The sequence below is a fragment of the Capsicum annuum genome, chromosome 7 (assembly GCF_002878395.1).
Source record: "Capsicum annuum cultivar UCD-10X-F1 chromosome 7, UCD10Xv1.1, whole genome shotgun sequence".
In the NCBI taxonomy this organism is placed as follows: Eukaryota; Viridiplantae; Streptophyta; class Magnoliopsida; order Solanales; family Solanaceae; genus Capsicum; species Capsicum annuum.
The window spans coordinates 66,595,329-66,606,359 of record NC_061117.1 but is presented as its reverse complement, the minus strand read 5'-3'; the positions used below and the strand labels follow the sequence as shown (position 1 = coordinate 66,606,359).

The following is an 11,031-nucleotide window of genomic DNA, read 5'->3' as shown; positions in this document are numbered from 1 at the left end:
TTTGCTTATTTTCCCGTTTGTCCTTCTCTTAGCTGTGGATTGATATTTATGACTTGCAGGGATGGGTTGTTTGATTTTTGAGGTCATCGAATGAATTTTGAAAGTTCAAAAAGTTTGAAACTTTGGAAGTTTGACCAAATTCCACATTTGAAGTTGGCGAGGCCGGATCCAAATTTTAATGGCTCCACTAGGTTCGGAGTGATTTTTCCGTAGTTGAAAGTTTGGTGTGGAATTCGTCTTAATAGTGTTCCGGACCCATATTCTCTAGACTAATGGAAGACCCAGGCCTGGCATATTCTATAACTTTTTAGTTTCCTTTCAGTCTCTAGACTGGCCATCACACTTAGTTTTCAAGGCTTTCGAGAGGATTTTGGTTATTTCAATTAAACAAATTGCTCTTTATTAATCAAAAAGAGTGTCAGTTCATAACCAAGTAGAAGCTGACCATCTACCTCAAATAATCCTACCAAAAGAAAGCTAATCTAGTGAAACAATATCCTCTACAACCACTAGATTAACTAAAAAAACACTCTGAAACACGGAAACTCCATAGCTTAAGGGAAATAATCCATCACGCTCAAAGTAGACTGTTAAGCTGCAATGTTTCTCTCTTGAATGTACATATGCATTACAATATCCATGCTGGTTCTTTCCATGATGACCTGACCTTTCTGAAATCTCAACATATTTTTGTTCCAGATGCAATGTAGAGTCATAGCAAATGTAGAATAGATGATCGCAGCATGTCCATTCTTTCTTTTTGCTACTTTACAAATCCATTCAAGCACATGATTCCAAGCTCTAATGTTCCTTGTGATGCCTCACCAGACCAATAATTTGGTCCACGCCGGCTTGCTATAACTACACATAAAGAAACAAATGATCAAACAATTCCACTACCAGATTACAGAAAATGTAGACGAGGGGGACTTGGATACCAATTCATTGGAGTCTTTCAATTATTGCCAATCTCTAATGTACTGTCAACCATAGATGGAACTTAACTCTGGGATGTACATGTTAATGCAATATGATACTTTTCCATGGGACATTAGAGTACTGAGGTTGTAGAGTCAGATAAGCTTGCTTGATAAAGAACTTTCCTCCATGTACCATCTTCTCTAATATTTGCAAAAGCAACCCCTAAAGCAGGTATTGAGACTGTAACACCTTCCTACTGTCAATTATTTTCCTCACCACACATGTCGCATTTTCAGGTATGGGTATCACTTCCAGATTTCTATGCTTAACATAATAATAATGCACCAATTTGATCCACATATTATATTTCTTTGAAATAGCCCACAAATGCTTCAATATAGCTATTTTATTCCATATTTTCATATCAGTAACACCCAATTTGTTGAACTTGGTTGGCATATTTTGTCCAAGCAATCAATGCCTTCTTTGATAATTCAACTTGGCCAACCCACAAAAAGGTTCTACAGACAGCTTCCAATGTTTTTAGCACTCTCTTAGGCAAGATAAAGTTTTGTGCCCAATAACTTTGCATACCAAATAACACTGCTTTGATGAGTTAAAAGTCTACCAGACTATGATTGTAGCCTAGTTGACCAGCATCTAACTCTAACAGAAACTTCTCAACCACAGGCATACATTGTGAGATAATTAACTTCTATGTAGATAGAGGTACACCAGGTTATTTTAATGTCAAGTTCCCTTCCACATATCCTAAGGCTTGTAAGATATCATTTTTTAAGTAGTTGTTAATACTTTTCATACAAATAGAGCTCTTGTCAATATTAGCCTCCAACCTAGAAGCATTTGAGAATTTATGGAAAGTCTCTTGAAGTAGAGTACCAGAGTCCATATCAGCCTACAAAACATCACGAAATCATCTGCAAAACACATGTGAATCAAATTAAATCTTTTGGATCTTGGGTGAAAATAAAACAGCTTCTATTCTGCTAGTTGTTGCATTTGTCTATGTAGATACTCCATAGCTATCACAAAAAACTATGGGGACATAGAATCCCCCTGCCTCAAACCCCTAGCCTGAAATGGCTATGTAAGTTTACCATTCATCATCAAGGAATAAGATACTGTAGAGAAACATTCTATTACCCAAACTACAATTTTTTTAGGAAACCTCAGCTCAACCAGCATAGCTTTTAGGAATGGACACTCAAGAGTATCATAGTCTTTCCTAAGATCCACTTTAAGGACACATCTAGGAGATATGTTTTACCTAGTGTATCCTTTGAAGAGCTCATGACTGAGCAAGATATTGTCAGTATAGCTCTGTCTTCAATAAAGCTGACTGTGAGCAACCAATGAGACCATTCAACACCTTCTTTATCCTATTAGCAAGAATCGTTGCAATAATTTTATATACAGTGGAATAGCAGGCAATAGGTCTAAAGCCCTTTACCTTAGTAGGTGAAGGAACCTTAGGGATTAAATTAATTAGTTGTATAATTCCATGCTTTTTTCATCTTACCATTAGAAAAAAACTGCTACACAACTAAATAAAATTCCGCTTTAACAATGGTCCAATGGTGTTGAAAAAATTCAATAGGATATCCATCAAACCCTGGGCTCTTATCTTTAGGCATTCCTGTCACAACTTGATCTATTTTCTCTAACTCAGCATCCGCACTAACTGAATTTATTGGTCTCTATTAAGGCATGGCCCTTTCTTACAAATTCTGAGTTTGGATAAGGCAGTTCAGCAGCACAATCTCCCATGAGTGAAGTGAAATCAGCAATAAATTCAGTCTCTACATCCTGAGGATCAGTGAGCTTTATTCCACTATGAGTATAGATTGATGAGATTATATTCTGAGCAGTCCTGAGTTTAAGTTTGTCATGGAAAAATTTTATATTAGCATCTCCACTATCTATCCAGCAAGCTTTAGATTTTTTCCTAAGCACGTTATCTTCCACTAAGATCCACCTCTGAATGTCTTATTTGTTACATGAGAAGCAATCTAAACTTGTACTTCCAGTTGTTGCCTAGCTTGTGATAGCTTCTAAGCATATGAAGCCATGTAAGTATTGAGCTCCTTAACATCCTCTTTTAGCTTCTTGACCTTTCCCATAAGACTGTCATAGGATCACCTCCTTTTGGACTATGCCAAACCTGCTACAGAATAGTCTAAAATTTTAAATGTTCCATGACTGATGCATATAGCCTGAAAGGCTTAGGTTGCAAGCTCACTTTATGGATACATTAGACAAGGGCAGGGGAATGATCAGAAATCCCTGGAGTTAATAAATCCACTTCAACATGTCCAAATTATTGTATCCAAACAAAATTCCCAAGCTCCCAATCAGTTGTACTGTATATCCTATTTGTTCCCTATTTCTTGCTAGTCCAAGTGAAGAAGAAGCCCTTTGATCTCAAAATCTCAAAGGGGTGAGTTGAAGATGTAAACCAAGTCCTTAAAGCCTTTTGCCTCAGTGTCAGTAACCAGTTGGCTAATTCTATCATCAGTGGATAATACATTGTTAAAGTCTCCACATAGTAACCAGACATCATGCACATTGCCACCAATGTTCAGTAAATCAAACCTAAAAACTTCTCTTTGAACTAGCTCATTTTTAGCATACATAACAGTGAGAATAGCTGAGAAATTAATGGACAAATCCTCCACCTTACAATGAACATACTGCTCATACACATGCTAGACTTGTACAGTTGTATGTTTCTTCCAAAACAACTAGATTCTACCATTGTCACCATGTGGATAATTACAAAAATGATACCCGTCATTATTAAATTTCAAGAGAACAGTTTTAGCATTCCTTTCTTTAACTCTAGTTTCTAAGCATCAAAAGACATCTATTTTATTCTTCCTCAGAAAGAGTAGCACCTCTTTCTATTTTAAGGGTTTGTTAAGAGCTCTTATATTCCATGTGTGAAAATTCATGGGGGTTTGTGAGGTGAAGCATGGGTAGACCTGGGAGAACCTAATCCATCTCTTTCTATTCTGGTTAACACCTCAAATCTATTACCTAAGTTCACCCTGGGCATATTATTATCTTGAACATTCATAGCAGTCACTTTATGTGGATTTGCCTCTGGATCTCTATTAGTATCAGGTCCAGTGTAGACCTGGACAGCAGCACTGGGCCTTGACAGCAGCATTACTTGGTCGAGCTTGCCATGTTTGCATAAATTTCTTTCTCTTTCTACCCCCTCCTCCTTCTTTTAGGTGGTTTTTTAAATTCCCTTTCCTGATCTTGCTTCTTTTCCTGAGCAGGAACCTTTTTCTTCAGCCAACATTCCTCATCTAAATGCCCAAATCTGATACAATCAGAGTAGAATTTCAGCCGCCAATCATACTCAACCTTTTGTTGTATGGTACCAAAAGGTATATCAGTAATAATGGTGTCCTAGAGGGGATGGGATATGTCAACCTCTACAACACTAGATACTTTGCTAAGTGCTTCAACAGTCTAGCAACCCACAGGCAGCCCAGGTAAATTCACCCATAGAGGAACTATTGTAATGCATTCAGTATCGAAAATGAAGTCCACCACCCAAGGCTTCAAAATGAAATGATTATTATGATAAGTGTAAGGTCTTGCTTGCATTACCTCTTCCCTATCCTCAATTGAATCAAACCAAAAAACATAATAGCCATTAGCATGGTAGAGGATTTAAGGCTTCTTTACAAAATTCCACACACTGTTTACAAAATTATACATTGATTTCTCATATGGACTGTCTCCAAGAACATACCCAATAAGAGTTGTAGACCAATATTCATCAGCTTCTTGAATATCATCGATCGTCAATTTAACCACCTTCTTTCCATCATGTTGGCTAGAAAGATTACATGTTAGTGTATTCCCTTTACCCGGAGCCCTATTTTGCAGAGAATGTAAAATCTACGATGTCTGCAAGGCTGGGCCTCCTTGATTTGAGCTTGTAGAAGCACTAATATCATAAAACTGAAGTTACCAGGGAAGGGTCACCATTTCAATCACTAGTTTTTCCCCATCGAGATTTCCACACAAACACTATTACACTCAATATCAATGTCATCTACTAGTTCCTCCTCCTCATGAATAAGCTGAAATTGAGCTGGGAGAAAGCTGCCAAACTTCAGAAGGGAGATGGTTCATTGCATACCCATTGTCGGAGTGGCCATCGCCTTCATAGATGTTATTGTGTTACGCCCGTGTACCATAGTCAGTGCACGTCATCCCTTCTTGACCTAACATAGGCGGAGAGAGTATAGCTTAACATGCACCATCCAAAAACACAAAGATTAGAAGATTCAAGTTCCTAGGCTCTTTTGGTTTTTTGGTTGGAATTTTAAGTTTTTTTTAAGTTTTGGAATGATCTCGGCCAACATTTGATCTGAACAATCTCGGAATAGCATTTTGATGATTTCAATAGGTCTGGAATATGTCTTACAACAAATTTGCACTTTTAATTTATGTTTGGGGGTTTCGAATGAGTTTTAGGGATACATTTTGAGTTTTGGACTGATATCTAGTATGGCTTTATTCGCATTCGTGAAGGATCCACCCCGTTCACAAAAAAAGACCAGGTGGCCCCTTGCCATTACAGAACCCTGGTCGTATTTGCGAAGAAGGAGGCTACAATGGGTGCTCTGCATTTGCACAAATGAGACATCTGGACAGAATTTAATTTATCCAATTTGAACTAAAGATTCATTTTCTATTTTGGGAGTTCTAAAGCTCGGTGATTTTCGTTGGGGTTTTGAAGATTTATAAGGGGGTAAGTTTCTAACTTTTCTTTTGATAATTTCTCAATGATTCCTGTTAATTTCATCGAATTATAGCATATGAGTTTTTGGAGAAGACATAAGAGATTGAAAAATAATAATATGGCATCTGATTCAAGCTCTGTTTTTGACAAAATTTCATATTTAAGATCCTTATGAAAAAAATGATTATGAAAGAATTTTTTAATTTTATTGTCGGTTCCCATTTTGTCGTTAGATTTCAAAGGCTAACTTTTTTATCCAAGTTTGATCTAAACTTATATATTAAGATATAGGTATCAATGGACTCGTATTCATGTTAAGATTATGTTTTTGATAGATTGGGAGCATTTTGAGTTCACTCGTAAGAGGGAGGCCATTTTGTAATCATGTTGTCTTATGGCTCGACCTCGAGGTAGCACTTATTCTTCTTCATACTTAGCTTGGGGTAGGATTTATCATGTAAAGCATGTTATTAAGTTAGGAAAAATGTTGTGTTGAAGTAATTATTAAGATGATTTCATATTGTGATGTCCCAATTGAGGTTTACACCGATGAATGGCATGAGAATTGGAAAAAATGATTTGAACATCATTTTTTGTGCGGTTTCAAGAAATATTTTACATATATGAGTGGTGAATTTGCCAAGATGGGCACTATATGAAAAGTAATAAATTAAAAACATGTGGCCTCCAATTAAGAGTGAGAAATTATTTGATATTGAGGCCTATAGTTTGTGCCTCTGAAATAAGGAATACATTGTATTTGTACATGTTGCTATTACATTCATCTTATTATTGTGACAATACGTATGTATTTATTTTCATGGATCAGATACGCATTGTGGAAAAACTCATTTTCTTTAAGGAAAACACTGATTTTGACCCTGCTTCAAGTGCTAGCAATCATATTAAGAGAGTTGATGTTGTTCGCCATCGGGAAAAAGATTCTAGGCAGGATATATTGATACGAACCTAAAATATGAAAACAAAAACAACACAAGAACATGGAAAAATAAAGTAAAAATGAGACAAACACGTAAAGGAACAAAATAGATAGAAGGATAGATAGATTGACACAAATCGATAAAGAAAGGACAACCAAAGGGTATATTAAACCCTAATACCTTCCTATAAATTATCAATAAACACCAACCTCTTACGAGGACCCTACGGGAATGAAATTCCAAGCAACCAACGCTTCTCATAAATCTATAAAGCTCCCAACAAGCTTCAATAAAAACTAGCAAGTGTAACTCAAATCATCTTTCATCAACTACCCTAAAACGAAAAGAGTCCTAGCTATTTATAGGCCAAAATGACTTTGGGCCCAAGAGAAATCCTAAATGCAACTTGGGCCCAAAAGTGACCCAAGAGCCAAACGCAATGCTAATTAGCCCTATGTTGGCGCCTATGCTCTCCCGAAGTCCAAGCTATCCTCCAATCACGTATTTGCTCCCCTAGAATGACCAAGTCTTGGATCCTTAGATGTGATCCTTGAAGCATAGATCCCAAAGAAATGGAGTCAATTTGGCTTAGATCATCCTACTTTTCTTGAAAAGGATTCGTCCTCGAATCCAACTCCTTTATCAACTTGTCGTTGCATCTTTCAAGCTTGCAATCCTTTGGTAAAAACTCTGTTAGTCCTTTAAGCTCGTTGTCAGAAGGCATCCTCTTTGTATCCTCCTTTGAGACTGTTTGTTCATGAACCTACACAAATGAAGGAGTGATACTAGGTAAAATGCTAGTATTATTGTTAGCGGGTAACAAACGGCCAATGTTGGAATTTTCTTTTTCAATTTGGATTTGGAGTGGTCGTACAACAATTTGTGGAACTTGTGTCGTATTTGGTAGGTTTGAGAGAGTTTGGACATGGGATTGAGGATTAGGATAAGAGGCCTTTGAATGATCCCCAATGTTTGCCAACCTACCATCTATCTTTTCTAATCCATAATTGATGTTCGACAACTTCTCATTCATGTTTGACATTTTCCTAGCCATTTGCTTCATATCTTGTCGCATCCCTAGGACTATTTCTAAGAGGGTAGCAAGATTTTCTACACCCATAGCTTCTTAGCACAATTGAGAAAATAGATGAAACAACTATTGATGACTCATTTGAAAGTTAAAAGACTTGACTCAATGACGTTGACGGAGAAAGAAACGACAAAACACAAAGAAAGAATAAAAGAAAATGGATTCAACAATCAATTAATCAACTAATAGATCAATTATTAGTTGTTAGTTAGTGTTTAAGAATCAAAGAAAACAAGTTTAAGAATCAAGAAAAGAAACTAGAAATCCAAAGGTGAGCTTAATGGAATTTTGTCTAAGTTGACGACTAAGTTGATGGCTTAGTTGGTAATCGTCACTTGGTTGATAGCTTACCAACATTGTCGTTAACTCTAAGCAATGTAGGCAGTTTTAGGATGTCTTTAGCACAACTAGGGTGATAGATTGTCACCTAGCTGGCGACTAGGGTGATAGCTCATCACCTAGCTAATGACTAGGGTGATAGCTCGTCACCTAGCTGACGACTAGGTTGATGACTTAGTTGGTAGTCGTCACTTGGTTGATAGCTTATCAACATTATCATTAACTCTAAGTAATGTAGGCGGTTTGGGTTGTCTTTAGCTGACGACTAGGGTGATAGCTCATCACCTAGCTGACGACTAGGGTGATAGCTCGTCACCTGCACGATTATGGTAATAGCTTGTCACCTGGTAGACGATTGGGTGACAACTCATCACCTGGATGATGACTAGAGTGACAACTTGTCACCTGGTTGATGAATAAAGAGATAACGTGTCATCTAGTTGACGACTAGAGTGATAACTCATCAATAAAGTCGTCGCTTCTTAGCAGATTGCGTTCCAAATCGTTGAGTTGTTGTAGGCTGCTTTTGGGATGAATTTCACAAGTTTAGAAGGGCCTTCAATGACTTTTTCAAGCTCAAGAACTTTGAATTTGTTCGTGGTCCCCCTTTGTACTCTATTCTTCTCCCTTTTTTTGGAATATTCCTTTTGTGTACCAACCTTATCCTTTCTCCTTTTGGAAGAATGGAATCTTCCTTGGAATAAACAAATTCAACAGCCTTTCTTTCATTCCTTTTTAAATCAAACACAATCTTTTTGAATGTTCTTCTTCAACTGGATATAAAGATTATGAAGAACATAAGAACACCCAAAATTTAACCGTTAAGCAAATGACCTCAGAATTTGATGAAATTCAAGATCCAAGCTCACTTTGAACTTCCGAACACAACCAACACGTTTTTAAGCCAAAAATCTCAACAACATAAATCGAAATTGAGAACCCACTTCAAAATTTTTTCAAACTCAAGCTCAATAATGGTGAGTCACTCAAATCTCCTCGTATTAAACTTGAAATTGAGATTTAGACTCTAATATTGTTAGAGAACAAGAATCTAACACTAAAATCACAAGAAAATACAAAAAATCAAAATTTGACTTAAGACAAAAACGTGAATAGTAAAAAAAATTGTGATTTTTGAATTTTCAACACAAATATACCCAAGATTGACTTTGTGGGAACGAAATCAAGCTCGGCTCTGACACCAAATGATACGGACCTAAAATACAGAAACGAAAACAACTCAAGAACACGAAAAAACAAAGGAAAAATAAGACAAACACATAAAGGAACAAAATGGATAGAAGGATGGGTAAATTGACACAAATCGATAAAGAGAGGACAACCAAAAGGTATATTAAACCCTAAGACCTTCCTATCAATTATCAATAAACACCAATCTCTTACAAGGACCCTATGGAACTGGATTCCCGAGCAACCCACGTTTTTCACAAATCCATAAAGCTCCCAACAAGCTTCAATAAAGTGTAACTCAAATCATCATTCATCAACTACTCTAAAATGAAAAGAGTCCTAGCTATTTATAGGCCAAAAGGCCTTTATTACAACTTGGGTCCAAAAGTGACCCTGAATGCAACTGGACCTAAAAGTGACCCAAGAGCCAAACACAATGCTAATTTGCCCTATGTTGGCACTTATGCTTTCCCAGGCCCCAAGCTATTAGCCAAATGCGATGTTGCTCATTACTCCCTCGGAGAACATCATCAAATGTATCTCCTTCCCAAGCTATCCTCCAATCATGTTTTTGATCCCCTAGAACGACCAAGTCTTGGATCCTTAAATGTGATCCTTGAAGCATAGATCCCAAAGGAGTGGAGCCAATTTGACTTACATCATATATGGACCTCATAAGTTCTCCATTGGTTCGCCTCAGAGCATGCTACCGTGGAGGGTGTGTTTATCGGTAAGCATTAGCCAATGAATTCCATGCATAGCATTACATTGCATCTCACATTTTCATACATAGCATTACATTGCATCTCACATTTTATCACTGTTATGTTCTTGTGATGTTCTTTATTGTCTGTTATATTGAACTGCTGGGACTTTTCTTAATGTAGAATCACTTCTAGCATTCATTATTCGATATAACTACTACTTAAGCTCAGTCAACCTATGATGAGTACTAGTGGATTGTACTCACCCTATGTTTTCTGCATCTTTTCAGTACAGATTCGTACCGAGTCACCAACACTAATTTCAATCCGTTCGAAATCTAACTTATTCTGAAACATGGTGATCTCCCAACCTCCGAAAGTTTGACGTGTTTCTTTCTTTATTTGGCTTTATGTTTTAGTCGATTCATAATTCAGACAACAATGTACAAAATTGAGTATCATTTTCCTAATTCTTTTTTACCAGACTCTTTGTACACGACTCTTCAATCGTGGAATAATTTTGGTCTTTGTAATACTTCTACTAGTTGAAGAACACGTGTGATACTCGTGTTTGAGCTTTTTACTTTCCGCTTTTATTTATACTCTCGTTGGATCTGAAAGTTGGTTTACCTACTAACTGAGTTGGTGTAGATACAATTACAGTCCTGGATTTTGGACCGTGATGTCAGTTCTACCAGAACGGATCCCACCCTCAATTTTTCTGAACGCAGTTGACCCAATATCCAACTTTTCTTTACGTCCCCATCACTAAAAAGGGAAGTTGTTTACTTTTTCTAGTTGCCAGGAAAAGTTCCAGACTTTTAAACTGAAATTTCTGAATATTTTGAGAGTAGAATGCACAAAAAAACTGATCCAAATATACGGGATGCAGAACAGGAAAGGGGCGAAGAATCGCAACAAGTACTACGCATTGCAGAGGTACTTCGTGTATCAAAATGTCAAAATGTCATGTGTGCAGTAAATTCGAAGAAACATCTAATTGTAGGATTTAATTACTAGATCAAATTATATTCCTTCTTAACGCTAGCACGGCAGCTG

The 11,031-nt window shown here is 37.0% G+C and overlaps 1 long non-coding RNA gene across 1 annotated transcript; it reads right to left on the bottom strand.

Moving 5' to 3' along the window:
* Positions 1 to 382: 382 nt before the first annotated feature.
* Positions 383 to 3,536, bottom strand: LOC124885584. The gene is made up of 2 exons (XR_007042767.1): positions 939 to 3,536; positions 383 to 861 (listed from the first exon to the last, which is right to left on the bottom strand). It is a non-coding gene; the product is annotated as an uncharacterized LOC124885584 (long non-coding RNA).
* Positions 3,537 to 11,031: the final 7,495 nt, after the last annotated feature.